Genomic DNA, 19,649 nt, shown 5'->3' with positions numbered 1-19,649 from the left:
TTTTACCGACTTATTAAATTGTTTTCCACTTCATTATTTATCATCCTGTTCTCCTGTGTTGGCGAGTTCACCATGTCAACAATTTCGTTATTCTGACTATTCATCATTTTCGCCTTTTTCATCGATCGCGTAATCATTTACAAAACTTGTCACAATACGAAAATTACAGAGAATATAACACGTTATCACCAACAATACCATTCACACGAAATGCTTCCCTCAAACACGATTAACGAACAATTGAAATAATTGCACTAAATTGTCAAACCCGTAGACAAGGCAACAAAAATTAAATTTTGCAAAATACCATTAGAAGAATGCCAATTACCAAATCTACACATGCAATATAGACTACAATTACTAAACTACAAATTACTACAACAATACTACTGTCTACTATTTTACAATCAGAAGAATTCCAAGGGACGATCCGAAGCAGCGGTCGCCACGTGCATGGGGGCTTAATTATGAAAAATGCAAACAATTTTTACATTATTATGACTGTCTGTCCGATTACGAAGTCTCGTAAACAGTTGGCCCTGACTAGTATTACTCCGAGATCTGACTGCATAGAACAACAACAAAGAATGAAATGAAATTTCCGTTAACACAATTAATTAATTAAGTCCCCAGCAACTATAAAACCTAAGAAACCAAAGCACAAGTATAACTGTTCTGTGTGTGGAAGTATCACTCAGCGTACGCATCTGGCACGGTTCTTCTTCAATAACACAAGAAATTTTAAATATCATTTATACCGAAGTAATTAAAGAAAATAGAAATACTATAATTACGCAAGAAAACCAGAATTACACTCTAATCCAAGAACACAAGCCAGATGCTTTGTTGACTGAACCTGTAATGACGCATTATTCAAGACATTGAAATAATGAGAAAAAAAGCGAGTTTTGTTACCTTCATATATATTGACGAAAAGCACTCTAATCATTACAATATCTCCATTAGAACAACATCTGCTGTCTAGCCCATCAAACAACTGCATAAAACATGGAACAAGCACTCACTACTACAACATCTCCACACCGACTCGCTACTACCACATCTCAACAAGCACTCTCCACCACGACCTCTCGACAAGCACTGCCACTACGACTTCTCGACAAGAACTCTTCACTACGACATCTCAGCAAGCACTGCCCACCGCTACTTCTCAATAATCGCTGTCCACTACGACTTCTCGACAGGAACTGCCAGTGGAGGCGGCGGAACAATACTCTCTAGCGCGATCTATGGCGCTGTGGCTCAGTGTAGCCACCTTTCAACGGTTCTGCGACCATGTGGGCTGCAGATTCCTCGACTTGCGCCATAGGGTGGTGGGGTTTCGGGTTCCGCTGGATAGGTCAGGAGTCCACTACACGCAACAAGCGGCTACACGGGTAGCAGGGGTTGTGTGGCGTGGGCTGGGCGGTTTTTTAGGTTAGATGGCCTTGGGTAAGTACAGAAAGAGCAACAGCCTCAACGGGTGCGGGGCAAAGTCAGGACATGCGGGGACCAAGCAGCAATCGGTATTGTAACTGTCAACTGTCGAAGCTGCATTGGTAAAGTACCGGAACTTCAAGCGCTGATAGAAAGCACCGAAGCTGAAATCGTTATAGGTACCGAAAGCTGGCTTAAGCCAGAGATAAATTCTGCCGAAATTTTTACAAAGGTACAGACGGTGTTTAGGAAGGATAGATTGCATGCAACCGGTGGTGGAGTGTTCGTCGCTGTTAGTAGTAGTTTATCCTGTAGTGAAGTAGAAGTGGATAGTTCCTGTGAATTATTATGGGTGGAGGTTACACTCAAGAACCGAGCTAGGTTAATAATTGGCTCCTTTTACCGACATCCCGACTCAGCAGCGTTAGTGGCAGAACAACTGAGAGAAAATTTGGAATACATTTCACATAAATTTCCTCAGCATGTTATAGTCTTAGGTGGAGATTTCAATTTACCAGAAATAGACTGGGACACTCAGATGTTTAGGACGGGTGGTAGGGACAGAACATCGAGTGACATTATACTGAGTGCACTATCCGAAAATTACCTCGAGCAATTAAACAGAGAACCGACTCGTGGAGATAACATCTTGGACCTACTGATAACAAACAGACCCGAACTTTTCGACTCTGTAAGTGCAGAACAGGGAATCAGTGATCATAAGGCCGTTGCAGCATCCCTGAATATGGAAGTTAATAGGAATATAAAAAAAGGGAGGAAGGTTTATCTGTTTAGCAAGAGTAATAGAAGGCAGATTTCAGACTACCTAACAGATCAAAACGAAAATTTCTGTTCCGACACTGACAATGTTGAGTGTTTATGGAAAAAGTTCAAGGCAATCGTAAAATGCTTTTTAGACAGGCAATAAAACTGTGAGGGACGGGAAAAACCCACCGTGGTACAACAACGAAGTTAGGAAACTACTGCGAAAGCAAAGAGAGCTTCACTCCAAGTTTAAACGCAGCCAAAACCTCTCAGACAAAAGGAAGCTAAGCGATGTCAAAGATAGCGTAAGGAGGGCTATGCGAGAAGCGTTCAGTGAATTCGAAAGTAAAATTCTATGTACCGACTTGACAGAAAATCCTAGGAAGTTCTGGTCTTACGTTAAATCAGTAAGTGGCTCGAAACAGCATATCCAGACAATCCGGGATGATGATGGCATTGAAACAGAGGATGACACGCGTAAAGCTGAAATACTAAACACCTTTTTCCAAAGCTGTTTCACAGAGGAAGACCGCACTGCAGTTCCTTCTCTAAATCCTCGCACAAACGAAAAAATGGCTGACATCGAAATAAGTGTCCAAGGAATAGAAAAGCAACTGGAATCACTCAACAGAGGAAAGTCCACTGGACCTGACGGGATACCAATTCGATTCTACACAGAGTACGCGAAAGAACTTGCCCCCCTTCTAACAGCCGTGTACCGCAAGTCTCTAGAGGAACGGAGGGTTCCAAATGTTTGGAAAAGAGCACAGGTAGTCCCAGTCTTCAAGAAGGGTCGTCGAGCAGATGCGCAAAGCTATAGACCTTTATCTCTGACGTCAATCTGTTGTAGAATTTTAGAACATGTTTTTTGCTCGAGTATCATGTCGTTTTTGGAAACCCAGAATCTAGTATGAAGGAATCAACATGGATTCCGGAAACAGCGATCGTGTGAGACCCAACTCGCGTTATTTGTTCATGAGACCCAGAAAATATTAGATACATGCTCCCAGGTAGATGCTATTTTTCTTGACTTCCGGAAGGCGTTCGATACAGTTCCGCACTGTCGCCTGATAAACAAAGTAAGAGCCTACGGAATATCATACCAGCTGTGTGGCTGGATTGAAGAGTTTTTAGCAAACAGAACACAGCATGTTGTTATCAATGGAGAGACGTCTACAGACGTTAAAGTAACCTCTGGCGTGCCACAGGGGAGTGTTATGGGACCATTGCTTTTCACAATATATATAAATGACCTAGTAGATAGTGTCGGAAGTTCCATGCGGCATTTCGCGGATGATGCTGTAGTATTCAGAGAAGTTGCAGCATTAGAAAATTGTAGCGAAATGCAGGAAGATCTGCAGCGGATAGGCACTTGGTGCAGGGAGTGGAAACTGTCCCTTAACATAGACAAATGTAATGTATTGGGAATACATAGAAAGAAGGATCCTTTATTGTATGATTATATGATAGCGGAACAAACACTGGTAGCAGTTACTTCTGTAAAATATCAGGGAGTATGCGTGCGGAACGATTTGAAGTGGAATGATCATATAAAATTAATTGTTGGTAAGGCGGGTACCAGGTTGAGATTCATTGGGAGAGTGCTTAGAAAATGTAGTCCATCAACAAAGTAGGTGGCTTACAAAACACTCGTTCGACCTATACTTGAGTATTGCTCATCAGTGTGGGATCCGTACCAGATCGGGTTGACGGAGGAGATAGAGAAGATCCAAAGAGGAGCGGCGCGCTTCATCACAGGGTTATTTGGTAACCGTGATAGCGTTACGGAGATGTTTAATAAACTCAAGTGGCAGACTCTGCAAGAGAGGCGCTCTGCATCGCGGTGTAGCTTGCTCGCCAGGTTTCGAGAGGGTGCGTTTCTGGATGAGGTATCGAATATATTGCTTCCCCCTACTTATACCTCCCGAGGAGATCACGAATGTAAAATTAGAGAGATTAGAGCGCGCACGGAGGCTTTCAGACAGTCGTTCTTCCCGCGAACCATACGCGACTGGAACAGGAAAGGGAGGTAATGACAGTGGCACGTAAAGTGCCCTCCGCCACACACCGTTGGGTGGCTTGCGGAGTATAAATGTAGATGTAGATGTAGATGAAACCTGCCTTCCTTACCTGTACTGATTTACCAAAGGAGGACTCCTTTCTCCTGATCTCCTGAGCCACTGGGGCAGTACTCTCCATGTTCACAGTGGAGCAGACACATCGGGATAGGACGCTGTGGGTCATGTGACGGAACACTGCAACAATGCAGTGGCGGCCACAGCGAGAGCGAACGGTCAGTGTTTTCACCAGATAGGCAGCAACGGAGGCCGATGTACTGAGGAGAGCCATTACAATATATTTGTCGTGCTCGCCGTTAAGAACATCAGAGTCGAATTATTGTAAGCAAACAGCTGTAAAGAAGTTCCTGTATCTACAAATAGTCTTCTCCCGCTGTATCTGCATCCATCTTCTGCAGAGAACAGCCGCTCACACCCAGCCGTCTAATACACGAAGGTCATTACCTAAGTCACTGCAATTATGGTATATCTTGTGATAACGATACAACATTGGAATTCTACAATGTGCATTTAAAGGAGACGGCAAAGCGTAGCTGAATGCCAACATAAAATAAGATTCCTGTGCAAGGTTGAAATGAAAAACTCACACTGGAAGTCGAGGTAAATTTATTTTTCACGTGCACAATTGGTACAAAAACTAATCAAAATCAGCTACTGTGTGTTTAAAATAGTCCCCCAGTTCATACTCACACGGTTGCCAACGATGGGTAATCCGGTCACTGCCATTTTCATTGCCATTAATGTGTGCCACATGTCGCCGAAATGCCGTGAGGACGTTCACCCTGTTTGCAAAGCGCCTCCACGGAGTGGTTCCCCGAGTTGTGGTATGAGGTCGAAATCGCATGACGTGAGGTGTGGTAAGTGGGGAAGGGGAAGGATCCATGTTGCGGCACGGCCAACCTGATACATAACGTTTCAGGCGCTCGTACCGAGTCATCCTCGCATGTGGTCGCAATCTGTCGACTGATTTCGGTAATGTCTGCCGCGGGCTTTCGAGTGTATTTACTGCCATTATGGAGAGGTCACACGTTAGAATGATATACTATCGTTTCTGTCACTTATGGAATCACCCTCGTAATTGATATGAGGTGTATGTCTCTTTCTACACGCTGTTAGAGGTTTCCAATTCACTCAAGACCTATTGTTGCAACAGTGCATATTGAATACATGAAATCATTACATTTATAGATCAGTAGCACAAGCGGTTCTGAGGTACCAGGTATCAGTCCATGCTGAAACATCCATTGGTAGGATGTGGTGTTGCCCTACGGGCGGCAGCGTACCCGCTGTCTCTGGAATCAAGTCCATCTTACAGGTGGTGAATACTGTCGTGAATTACGTTATGCCACGCCTGTTCGGCCTGTTTTTCGTAGTTCTTAAGAGCTGTTGGTTCACGGATGGCACGAGTCACTTCTCGTACCATCATATACCACACGTGTTCGACTGAAGAGAGTCTTGGGGTCATGCTGGCCGGGGATGTTATTGAACGTCTTGGAGAGCATGTTGAGTTCCACTGACAGTGTGTGGGTGAATTTTATCCCGTTGGAGCAACACATCACCTTTCTGTCTCAAGAACGACGAAAGAACAGGTCTAAAGACATTTTGCACGTACAGAGCGTTGGTTAGCGTCCCCTCCAGAAACATCAAAGATTAACGGGAATTACATTTAAGATCTACAAATAAAAGTTTCATCTTTTATTATAAATAATCAATGGCAACATGATCATACTTATCACTACAAGATGGAGCTTCACCATTAATTTGTAGCTTATCACACCTCACACCAAAAGGCCTGAGGTGGGGCCAATATTTCTTGGACGAATGCACTCTGCGAGACAGCGCTCACCAGTTCTACGTCGTACGCACAAACGACGATCACAAGCCAGCAGGTAGAACCGGCTTTCATCGCTGATGAGGACGGTACATCATTTCATCTTCTAGGCGCTCCTCTGATGGCATCACTCGAGCTGTCAATGTTGTGACGTGAGTGGCAATTGGCTAGAGGTGTGGCTGTTCATAGGCCCACTGCTGATAAACAGTTCGCAACAGTTCGCGTTGACACCTCTGGGATCACAAGCCCTTTTTACTGTGAAGTGCACCTGCCACTGCTGCCGTAACAATACAAAGATTCTTGGGGGGGGGGGAGGTGTCTGTGCTGCGTGGACGTGTAGAATCTCTTCTAAAGGTGTGAGAATGTTCACGTGATCACTGATAGCAGCATTGTTGCATAACTAACGCAGCACGTCCAACTTGTGTGGCGCTTTGCCGAAAGGACCATCCCGCCACTAGGAAAGCCACATTTTGACCTTTTTCAGACTCGCTCACTTGGTTATAGAAAGCACGAATGTGGCTCAGCAGCATGGTGGCCTGCTTGCGTCACACATCCGCACTACATGGAGCCTTCTGGCTGTGAGCATTCCCTCTTAAAGGGTAGACACAGACGGCACTCTGTTAGCAATGCCACTACGCTTGTGTTGGACGACATTGAAACATATCTACTATTCCCAAGGTGACATATGCCATCATTGGGGCAAAATTGGCTTTATCATTCCAGATGTACTAATTCTTCCTGTGTGTATCTGATCCTGTACATTCCCTGAATTTCGATACAATTTTGTACAGTATCACACAGAATTATAGTAATATTGACCGAAAATCACTATAGCTTGTCAGGGTAACAATGGAAATTTCATTCACCGTCAATTTGAAAAATTATCAGTAATGTATTGAAAGCTGAGTAAATAAATTGGTCGTTCCTCAATTTATGTACAGTTTTACCACGAAACACCAGTCAGAGCACTCTTCAGACTGCAGTTTTGTACCAGTTGTTCTTCGTTTGAGCCGGCCGGGATGGCCGAGCAGTTCTAGACGCTACAGTCTGGAACCGCGCGACCGCTGCGGTAGCAGGTTCGAATCCTGCCTCGGGCATGGATGTGTGTGATGTCCTGAGGTTAGTTAGTTCTAGGGGACTGATGACCTCAGCTGTTAAGTCCCATAGTGCTCAGAGCCATTTGAACCATTTTTACTTCGTTTGAGATCGTCTGCAGCACCTAGAATCTTCCTCGCTCCCGTTTGGTATTTAAAAATGAAGGAAGGAATTCTCATCCTGTGAATCCTGATTGTCTTCAGCTGTTTGTGGCATATAAAAATTTTTCCCGAACCAGGACTTGAACCTGGATATCTCACATATCGGCTTAACCGCTTTGGCTAAGCTAGAACGCCACCAGCACCTACCCAAACTTCCATCTGAAACTGAGTACACATCCGTTACGCTCTAGTATTTCCTCATTCCCACACAGGAAGAGGCAAGTATTTTATGGTCATTTTAGCACGTCAAAGCACGGCTTCGTCATTGGAGGTTTATACAGTATCTTCACTTTAGAATCTCCGTTAGACATGTGTACATGTCTGAAGAAACTGACACTGTTCGGGCAATTAGCTGTGGTAAATACTATGACATGGACTCGCATTTTACGAATCCGGATTGACGTCAGCGGCTGATGAGATCTTAAAATTTTGCGGCGGAATGTGACTCTTTTAGACATGCATACCGTTGCAACGTCCCCTTAGAACAATTATACAAGACTGTACTTAAACTGACACACAATATTTTTAGCGCAACGCAATCTGACTTTCAATAATCCCTACAAAAGAATGGCCCTGACTAACATTAACCTATACCTGTCACAAATCACTTACAAAAATCTTCGTTACTCGAACTACTGCAATACAGCGAGCGCCACTACTGCCAGCTAAGTAAAAGATTCAAACTACGGAAGGCACTAACTACTGATAGGCATAGATTTAATAGAGAACAAACAATGTATTTACCTTAATAGTGTTGAAAAATTATAATATACATAGCAGTTCATGACATCCAGTCTTACAAATTTCAAAACTCCGCCATTTCTCTCCCCACATCCACCACTGCTGGTGGCTCACCTCCAACTGCGCAACGCTACGCGCTGTTCGCATCCAGCTGCCCAACACTACAATGGCAGACAACAATGCAAACTAGCCACAGACTGCACACAGCACAGCCAGTGATTTTCATACAGAGCGCTACGTAACGTTGCCAATAAGAAAACATAAACAGCCTACTTACACCGTTGTTTGCACGAACAACGTAAATTAATTTTTGCTTCATTACGTTATCTGCACAAGACTAATACTTCCGTGACGGATGCAACTATTTCCTTAAGTGTTTGCCTTTGTCCTGCTGCAAGCGGTTTCATTTACGGTGAGAAAAGGATACAGCGGTAATAGCAACATTGTCCACCGCCAGATTTATTACTCCCAGTGTATACCGTGCAGTGCCTTTCAGGGCGGAAAATTTGTCTTTACGGCTCGGTAAATTAGCGCTGCCATTATTCTGGGTCGTCTTGCCCCGAGGACGGTGCTAATGCTAGCCCGTGAATCACAGTAGCCGTGTACGGCGTGCGGTAATGAATAGAGGCGTTTTGTAAAGTTCACAGTCCGCTCTCAATAAGCGAGCAGTTTCCTTCTGCGCCTAGTTTCCTCCCCCTTCCTGCACACACTCCCAGAGCGCACGTAGCTATAAAATTTCCGGTAGACAATTCGACTGGTGTGAAAGGCATAAAGGCAACGACGCTGCTAATAAACTTCTAGAGTATTTTGAAAACCTCGCAGAGTGAGTTTTTTTGCTATCGACAGACTTCTAAGACAAATAACAATGAAACGAAAGCACTTGGTTTTAGGCAGAGCATATCTAAGAAAGAAGTTAACTGTACATTTTCCCAGAAGAATGGGAAAAAATGTTATTTTAGTAACGATGGGCTGGGAAGTCCTGGGTTGTAAAAGAGAGTACCGACGACAAAATGTTGCAAACAACCAAAACGGCAACGACGAAGGAAATAATCCATTATGGAGTCGAGGTAGCAGTTGTCGTTATACTGGTTATCACTGTTAGCATTCAACCGCGATTATTATACCTATTTTAACAACGCGTTTCAAGAGACAATGCTCTCATCATCAGGTTGTAAGATCTATGTCATGAAATTAAACGGACTAAAAAGACAAAATACCATCACCAATAGTTGGGAAGTCCATAGAGTAAAACAGAATTAAAAGTATATTGGACTTTGGGTTCTCGTCTTACATTGAAGTTGTTGACACAAGTCAATGGCCGTCCCATAGCTACCAAATATGCTGTCGACTGCGCCGGCTCGGGAGCTGTTGTGGACTGACGTGCCTAGGTGTTGTGGCGTGGTTACAGCCGTGTGCTTGACGGTAACGCTATGCTATTGGGCGCCTCATTTCCTTATTGCATTGGTCTGCCATCGTTAGCCTCTCGCAACTCCGTCATTGACATGCTACAAGTTTAAAGTCGCATGCCTGCCCTAAAATAATTCTAAAAACCCGCTAAAAAATCTCATTTCTTTAAAGTTATCTTGTACATTTAGGATATTGCTTTGTTTCTTTTCATGGATAGCTATCTCGAATTCCTCTAGTAAATCAAGTTTCCTCCCTTTCTTTTCTACATGCAATATTTCTACGTTGTCTTCTATGCTATTAAGGGGATGGCCTGTTTCATATACATGGTTCGCAACAGCTGATTTGTCATAATTTCCTAACCTGAACGCATCTTTATGTTCTTTATACCGGATCGCGAATGATCTTCCTGTCTGCCCTATATATTTTGCATCACACGTTCTGCACTGAATCTTATAAACTCCCGATCTTTCAAACTTATTTCTCTTCTCGCCAATATCGTGCTTAAGGCTATACCTCACTAGGTTATTAGTCTGAAAAGCTATTTTGACATCGTATGGCTTAAAAATATTTGCTATCTTTTGTGAGACTTTTCCGTAGTATGGCATCGTGATAATTTTCACTTTCTCTCCATCAGGTTTATTCTTTTTGCGCTTATTACTTTTCCGTAACAGTTTTTTAACCATATCTGTTCTGTAACCGTTATTCATCGCTATTCTCTTAACGGTATTAATTTCAGTCTCCCTATCTTTTTCACTCATAGGTATATTGACTGCCCTATGCACGAGACTACGGAAAGCAGCTTCTTTATAAGCCTGCGGATGGCATGAATCATTCGGGATCACGGCATCAGTCGTAGTTTGTTTTCTATAAACGGAGATCGCATGTTTGTTGCCCTGCTTTTTTATATTCAGGTCCAGGAACTGTAAACAATTGTCAGTTTCATACTCCACGGTAAATTTTATTTTATTATGTGCGTCGTTGAACTTTTTTACTATTTCCTCAATGTCCTCACGGGAACCATCGACAAGTATTTTGTCTTTTTAGTCCGTTTAATTTCATGACATAGATCTTACAACCTGATGATGAGAGCATTGTCTCTTGAAACGCGTTGTTAAAATATGTATAAGAATCGCGGTTGAATGCTAACAGTGATAACCAGACGAAGGAAATATTAACTGACGTTTTGGCCAATTCCATTTCCAAACGGAGGTCTACGTATCTTATCAAAAGCTGGATGCTTATGCTACAGCAAAGTAAATGAAAATGTTTCATAGTATACATAACACGCGTTTATCGTTAGGTCGTGGTACAAGCAGATAAAGTGCCCTTTATTTAAAACAACCAGTGAACATAATGATTTCTACACGCAATTCTGCTTCGTGAGGGAGCCTATGAAATTATCGTTTACATGGTATCAGAAGTATTATTTGACAGAAGTGCAGTAGTGCCCGCTAAGGGAAAAAAATCGAAACACCAACACGGAATTGTGCGACATAAACGAAAATTTGTAGGCGTGTTATCACATCTGCAGATGATGCCTATTCACATTTCGCACCAGTCGCATAAGAGTTTCGCTAGTGGCGCCACTATGAGGATAAAAATCTGGTGTGCTTTAAATGTCGCTGCAACGTTCCTGAACATAAGTTACCCTTTGAGTTTGGACGTGGTACTTACTTTCCGTGTCCGGAACTAGACTTCAGACTTCCAAAAATCAGCAGCCAATATGGCCTTGTCATTTGCCTCCCATAAGTCATTCATTGTGCAGGGCTGGTCTAAGTATGGACAGATAAGCAGGTGTTGAGGATCCTGGACAGAACCACACAGACAGAGAGTGTTCTCATTCTCTTTTAGGAAACCCCTTTGCTGCAGGTTTGTCTTGCACTTTGGCACTTCTACCCTCATACGGTTTAGGGTTCTCCAGACTGTGTATGGTAGGTCTCCACCAGGCGCCAGTTCTTCTTTTACATCTTCATTGGGGGTTTCTCAGGTCAATTTCCCACCTTTTCAAACGATTCTCTGCAGCCGCCCCTTCCAGGGCTCGGGTACGTGACAGGAAACTCTTCCTCGAACAAAGCCGTCAGTCAGCAGGCTGGTGTCCATATAAAGGGTGACGCATGTCCTTTTGCTTGCTTGGTTTTTTCGGCTTCGGCAGCGATGTCACGTCGTATGTTGGGCGGTGCGATCCCCATGATTAAGTACATCTTGTGCACTGGGGTTGGCCTCAGGCATCGGGTAACAATCCGTGCCATTTCATTCACCGCGGCATCAACTTTTCTCGCGTGTGTTGATGCAGACAATACTGGAGCGGCGTATTCCGCGGCTGACACACTGAGCGCAAGGGCTGAAGTTCTCAGGACTTTTGGGTTTGCACCCCAGGATCCGCTGGTTAGTTTCCTGATGATGTTGTTTCTAGTAGAGACTTTTCCCTTGTGGCATTACAATGATGTTTATAAGTCAGTGTGCGATCCAACGTGACACGAAGATATTTGGGCGTTTTACAATGCTCGAGACGTTCACCTCTCCATATTACATTTAATTCACGATTTGCCTCCCTGTTCTTTAAATGGAATGCACAGACCTGCGCTTGGAAGGGTTCGGCCTTTGGTGGTTTGCCTCATAATACTGGGAGAGAGCTTCCAAGGTAATGGTTAATTTCTCCTCTACATCCAAAAAATTGTTACCTTGGGCTGCAACTGCAGTGTCATCGGCATACATAAATTGGCGCTTGATCTTTGGCAACGGTTGGTCATTTGTATATATATATATATATATATATATATATATATATATATATATATATATATATATATATATATTATGCAGAGCTGGGGCGAGGACGCTTCCCTGAGGTAGGCCATTCCTCTGATTTCTCTATCTGCTCTTCTTGCCCTGGAGACAGACGAAAAATCTCCTATTATGCAGGAAAGTACCTATCAGTGATGTTAAATGGTAATCTCTTGTCACATTATATACTTTCCTAAGGAGCCTCCGATGGTTTACAGTATCATATATAGCTGAAAGGTCTATGAAGGTCACTCCCGTGATCTCTTTCCTCTCAAACGCATCCTCGATATGTTGGGTCAGGTTCAGGACTTGACCGCAGCACGATTTGCCTGGTCGGAACCTGCCTGCTGTGGGATGATCTGTTGTTCCAAGACGCTTTCTATGCGACTTAGCGTCAGGCGTTCCAAGTTCTTAAAACAGTGACATAAAAGAGACACGGGTCGGAAGTTTTTTGGATCATCAGAGTCCTTTCCTGGTTTCAGAAGTGCAACCACTCGGGCTTTCCTTCCACATCTTTGGAATATGGAGCCTTTCTACACATGCGTTTATCAAATCTAGCAGCCACTGTAGGGTATTACTGCCAAATTTTTTAATTTGCTCGACTCTGAGTTCATCGATACCAGGAACTCTGTTAATCTTCAAGCTGGAAATGGCTGCAGTAAGTTCTGACATTGTAAATGGTGCCTTGAGGTGATGATTTTCCTCTGCCGGATCACGTGCTAATGGTTCCTGGTACTTTCTGCCGTGATTTTGCCATTCATAAGGGCTGTAGTGGCGACTTGGTCTGCAGTGACATTAGTAAATTTATCATTTGACTTTGTCGTGTCACCGTTAAGGTTCTTTAACAGTTTCCAAGCCCGCCTACTGTTCACTTTCATGTCCAGGTTCTCCACGAGGTCACACCATTTGGCTTTGCGGTTCTCAGCTATGACTGACATGAGTTCATCGCCTGCTAGAAGTGTCTCATCATCAAATGGGTCGTTATCTAAGAGCTTCTGATATCTTTCCAGTAGTGGCTTTGCGTCCTCAGACAGTCCCATAATATACTGTGTTCTGCATCTTCGCGGTATTGTTTTCCTAGACACCTTCTGAACGAGTTTGACAAAAGAGTCGTACGTCTCAGGTTGTGGGGGGATTTTTGTTATTTCTACATCAATGAGCTCTCTAAATTTCTTCCAATTGTCCTTTTCAAAATTGAACCTTCTTTTGAAAGGAACTTGTTCAGGCTTAACAACTGCATTCACCGTGCAAATTATGGGCCGATGCTGCGTATGGGGAATTGGCTCCCCAATCAGTTTTCCACATTGGCCAGCGAGTTTCTTGCTAACTAAGATGTTATCGGGATTGTACCCTTTCATCTGCCACTATTAAAGGAGCTTGGCAGTTTCGGGTCATATATGAGCACTAGATCGTGTACCTCAGCCCAGGTCTCTAGTTCCACTACGCTGCTGTTAGTTTCTTTACAGCCGCAAGTAGTGCTCTGACAGTTGAAATCGTCCAATACAAAATTAAAGTCTTGGTAACTGAAATTGCCAGGCTCAGTGAAGACAAAATCTGATTATGGGAGTTTGTACACAGAGATAACGTTATATTGCTGAGTTCGAACGGTTAATATCTCAATGTCTTGCCTGTCGGTCAGTGATGCAGAAGTGACTCTAATTCCTGGCCTGGCGAAGAAGGCACTACCGTACCGTTCATTCCATCTATTTTGGGTGTGGTCTTGTACTGCCCCGATGAGTTTCTTGAATCAGGAGGAAGTCACATTGATACTCTTTACACAAGTCAGATAATAAAACTTCTTTGTCTCTCGATATTTCTTCAATGTTTATCGACATCGTCACAAGTGGCCTTAGAAAAGACCGTTTGGGTAGGGACTTATTTCCTCAAAAGTCCGTTCCGGTTGTTGAAAGATTAGCCGCTGATATATCAACGTTGCCCGGGGTCCGCCCGATTGCGGTTCTCGTTTGTGTCTTGCTGTCGCAATCTTCGGGGAGGCTCCTTCAATGCACCCCTTGGACGTGGTGAGTTGGTGAAAGTCAAGAATGCCTATATAGGCGACAAGGACGCCATTATCAACACGTCACTGAGTTTGGATGTGGTCGTGTAATAGTACTCCGAAAAGCTAAACGTTCCTTCCGCGATACTGCAGAAATACTTGTCAGGATTATTTATTGGCAGCTGTGGTCACGAGAATACACTCGCAAAAAGACCGGGCTCCGGACGGACACGTGGCACTAACGAGTGGTACGACCATCGTGTTCGGCGTATACACTGAAGAGCAAAAGAAACTGGTACACCTGCCTAACACCGTGTAGGCAACGAGAGAGCACGCAGTAGTGCCGCAACACGATGTGTCAAGGACTCGACCAATGTCTGAAGTAGTGCTGGAGGGAACTGACACCATGAATCCTGCAGGACTGTCCATGAATCCATAAGAGTACGAGGGGATGGAGATCTCTTTTGAACAGCACGTTGCAAGACATCCCAGATATGCTCAAGTTTGGTGGCCAGCGGAAGTGCTTAAACTCAGAAGAGTGTACCTGGAGCTACTTTGTAGCAATGTTGGGTTTGTTCGGTGCCACTTCGTCCTGCTGGAATTGCCCGAGTCCGTCTGAATGCACAATGAACATGACTAGATGCAGTTGATCAGACAGTATGCTTAGATACGTGTCACCCGTCAGAGTCGTATCTGGACGTATCAGGAGTCCCATATCATTCCAACTGCACACTCATCGCAATATTACATGCAGGGTCCAAGGCTTCATGAGGTTGTCTTCACACACGTACACGTCCACCCACTCGATACAATTTGAAACGAGACTCATCCGACCAGGCAACATGTTTCCAGGCATCAACAGTCCAATGTCGGTGTTGACGGGCCAAAGCGAGGCGTAAAGTTTTGTGTCGTGCAGTCATCAAGGGTACCCGAGTGGGCCTTGGGCTCTGAAAGCTCATATCGATGATGTTTCGTTGAGTGGTTCGCACGCTGACACTTCTTGATGTCCCAGCACTGAAATCTGCAGCAATTTGTCGCAGGGTTGCCCTTCTGTCACGTTGAACGGTTCTCTTCAGTCGTCGTTGCAGGATCTTTTTCCGGCCGCAGCGATGTCGGAGATTTGATATTTTACCGGATTCCTGATATTCACGGTACACAAGTACAAAATCACCACTTCATCGCTGCCTCGAAGATGCTGTGACCCATCGCTCGTGCGCCGACGATAACACCACGTTCAGACTTACTTACATCTTGAAAACCTGCCATTGTAGCAGCAGTAACCGATCTAATAATTGCGCCAAACACTTGTTTTATATAGGCGTTGCCGACTGCAGCCCCGCATTCTGTCGGTTACATATAACTGTATTTGAATACGCATGCCGATACCAGTTCCTTTGGCGCTTGAGTCTAACTCTGGTGCAGCGTACTGCGCTTTCAGCAGCAATGTCAACAGCATCTGGCGCCACAGTGGGATTTATTTATTTGCTTTTTTTTCAGTCTGTTATCTATATAAAAGAACAGACCCAGTGTTGCACAGGAATTGGCATGAACAGAGCACTTCATATTTTAACATAATTTCAAATTTGTTAGTAATAACTAATCATAATGGTATTTAAGGGGGGAGGGGGGGGGATCTACGTACAATAACTAAAATAAAGCAAAATAATAGTAGTAATAACTTTAAAACAGCCTGAATATTACCATTTGGACATTTAGCGCACAAATATCCGGAATCCAGAAGGCAGACTGTAACTAGGCTGTTAGGTTTTTATATTGGTAACGCCACCGCCGCGTAGCGCTCTGTATGAAAATCACTGACTGTGCTGTGTGCAGTCTGTGGCTGGTTTGCATTGGAATTTTTGTATTGTAGTGTTGGGCAGTTGGATGTGAACAGCGCGTAGCATTGCGCAGTTGAAGGTGAGCCGCCGGCAGTAGTGGATGTGGGGAGAGAAATGGCGGAGTTTTGAGAGCGGATGATCTGGACGTGTGTCCATCAGAGACAGTAAATTTGTAACACTGGATGTCATGAACTGATATATATATTACGGCTTTTGAACACTATTAATGTAAATACATTGTTTGTTCTTTATCAAAATCATTCATTTGCTAACTATGCCTATCAGTAGTTAGTCCCTTCAGTAGTTAGAATCTTTTATTTAGCTGGGAGTATTGGCGCTCGCTGTATTGCAGTAGTTCGAAGATTTTTGTGAGGTAAGTGATTGATGAAAGGTATAGGTTATTGTTAGTCAGGGCCATTCTTTTGTAGGGATTATTGAAAGTCAGATTGCGTTGCGCTAAAAATATTGTGTGTCAGTTTAGTGTTGAACACAATAGGTAAAGAGCGAAATGTATGAGTGCGTTCAGTTCTGCTCAGCTGTTCGAAAATCAAATAATGTAAGAGGTTTATCAGCACAGTAATTCATTAATTTTTCTAAGGGGACGTTTCAACACACTAGTTGTCTATTGCACAATGTGACACTGGTAGGTCACAAATTTTGTAATTTATAATTCTGGACTACATTATTACAACACCATACTACACAGCACTACACCTCACAACACTACACTACACAACACTATTGCACTTCGTATTACAACCAAGTTGGATATTTGTCTGGATGATTAGACCCCTGTGAGCTGAGGTGCAACTCAGAATTCACTGGGGTTGTGCTGCTGTGTCACCCAAGATGTAGAGATTGGTTGGCTGTCAGAGTCTCAGGAAGTCCTTTCTGGTCCTACACTAGTCCTCTTCTCACTGCTTCCACATTGATACAACTAGTTGTTACAAACTAGTTTCTTCAGGGACATCTCCGAGCCAGATGTCCTGTAGCATGCATTCAACTGATCCCAAACAGAAACCGTTCGCGACTTCAGTGGTGTCAAGCGGGAGCTCATTGGAGGCTAGGGTAAATATCTGTTGTGTTTTATGATGAAAGGTGGCTCTGCTCGGCGCCAGTGATGGCCATGTGTTGGTTAGAAGGAGGTCAGTTGAGAGCGTGCAACCAACCCATCTGTGTGCTAGACACACTGGACCTACTTGGAGTTATGGTCTGGGGTGAAATTTCGTATGACAGTAGGAGCACCCTCGTGGTTAGCTCATGCATCCCTACTGCAAATGTGAACGTCAATATAGTGATCCGACTTGTGGTGCTGCCATTCATAAATAGCAATCCACAACCAGTATTAATCGTCCCTGTATTGGGCGACCAAGTGCAATAGGCATGGAACTCCAACCCTCAAACTGACACCCGGGTCCTCTACAACGCAATGTGTGTACGTCTGCATGCTTTCTTTCAGCATTCTGCCAGTTAAAACGATTATTAATGTGCATTTGCAAAGTTTATCACTTAAATATGTTACTTATACAGAAGTTTTCCCTACTTTTCATTAATTATTTAGCGATGCTGCAATTTTTTATGTCTATGTAGAAAGATTAACTCCTGAGATCGAAGGTATACTTTATTATATAGGTGTTTATGATGCAATAATTAATTTTATAAAGCATCATCACTTTAAATAGCAAGAAAGAAGCAATCATAGCATTGCGCATAATAAACCGCGTAACTTGAAACTGATAGGCATAGCTTACATGACTGAACATCACACAGTAAGAAATAATTCGGAACATCCAAAATTACAAAGCGTGCACAGTCCAACTGGATGATTCCATTGGATGTAATCACAGTCCTTTAATGTGAAAATTGTCTATCATTGAAAGTGTCTCATCAAAGCAACTGCATAACGATGAAGTTCAAGAAAAAATCTGCATGTACTATTTCAAAAGCTGAAGGCACCGTTAGGTTGTCCTTTGCCAGTTATTTCGTTGTCACGTAAATAAATACACTTCAAAAACATCTCCCATATCAATCTGCATCGCAGAAGCAACAACCTCACAATTAGTCACGCAATATAATGTGATATTTATTACTAACAACGTTATTTACAATTGCGCTTTTTGCTCTTTATACCATCGACAATCACTGAACAGACAAAGTGGTACGTCGGTATTAAGTGTGGTCAACATGTCCTCATATCAAGCGTGCGTCTAAATTAGGTACGAAAATTAAATAAATGACTTGGTAGAGCAGATATGAACGATGGTAATACTGAATTGATACTTTCTACTGACTTCAGAGCGATCAAACAAGAAACCACACTATAGGGATATCACAATGTGCGTGAACATGAATCACATTTCTAGCAGTATCCTGTAGAGCGATTCACCAGTTCTCTCATGGGACCTGTGTGGTAATTAAGGGAAATATCACAGCTGTAGACTATGTGAAAAGTATTACCGACCCCTTACATCCCTTCATGCTTGACGTCTTCCCTGACGGCCATGGTATACTTGAGCACGATAACGGTCCGTTCCACACTCCCAGAATCGTGCAATAAGAGCTTGAGGAGCTTGAAACTGAACTCACGTTGATGTCTTCGCCACCGAAATTGCCTGATCTGTACCCGATGGAACTTACCTGGGACGCCATCGGGTGTTAGCTCTGTGTCCACTAACCACCAGGCCGTCATTTACGAAACTGCGTGACCTGAGTGTAGTAATATGGTGCCATGTATCTCCAGAAACGTAGCAAGGACTTTTCGAATCGGCCTCAGGCAGCGTCAGCGCGTATTGTCTCTTCAGCGCATATACCAGTTCTCTCTAGAAATTAGAAATACTGGGGCAGAGTGATAAGTTCTTGGCTTAGAGCAGAGACAGTGATGATACCAACAAAATGTTGTTATGTTAGTGTATATCGTGCAACAGCGTAAATCAAATGTCAACTAGACTTGCATAGTTATGTTTTACGAGGGTTTGAGAAGAGAGTGTTGCGTATGCTATATTGAAATCTATGCTGCGGGTTAAAGTGCTGTCATAAAATTCCCTGGTTTGAAGAGTTTAGTGCCAAATGAATTCACTGAAAGTCGATGAAAATTTTATGGTCGTCTCTTTATAATTATCGATTATATTTGCGCTAAATTTAGAACGATCCTTATGTTAAAATTGCAACCACGTAAGAGTTGAGTCCGTAGGCGTATGAGAAGACAGATTGCGGTTTAGTTTAGATATAGTGTTTCCATCTTCCACTTCGCTCACAATGGCTTCTTTGCTCGCTTCGTCTCTCAGAGTGCGTCTGCTGAGTGTAATCTTTGGGTGTAGTATCGTATCATCTTTGTGCTCTATGATAAGAGAAGGAAGCGGATGAAACTCGATGCTGGCACATAACCTAATTTTCTCGACTGGCACCAAAGAGACTGCTGAAGTCAAAGTCTCCGTCCGATGGATGGATCAACATCGACAGAAGCACATCTCTTTCCTCCATGAGACATAGTTGAGACGGTTAACGTTTAATCCATGA

The sequence above is a fragment of the Schistocerca nitens genome, unplaced genomic scaffold (assembly GCF_023898315.1).
Source record: "Schistocerca nitens isolate TAMUIC-IGC-003100 unplaced genomic scaffold, iqSchNite1.1 HiC_scaffold_376, whole genome shotgun sequence".
In the NCBI taxonomy this organism is placed as follows: domain Eukaryota; kingdom Metazoa; phylum Arthropoda; class Insecta; order Orthoptera; family Acrididae; genus Schistocerca; species Schistocerca nitens.
Note: the sequence above shows the minus strand (reverse complement) of the source record.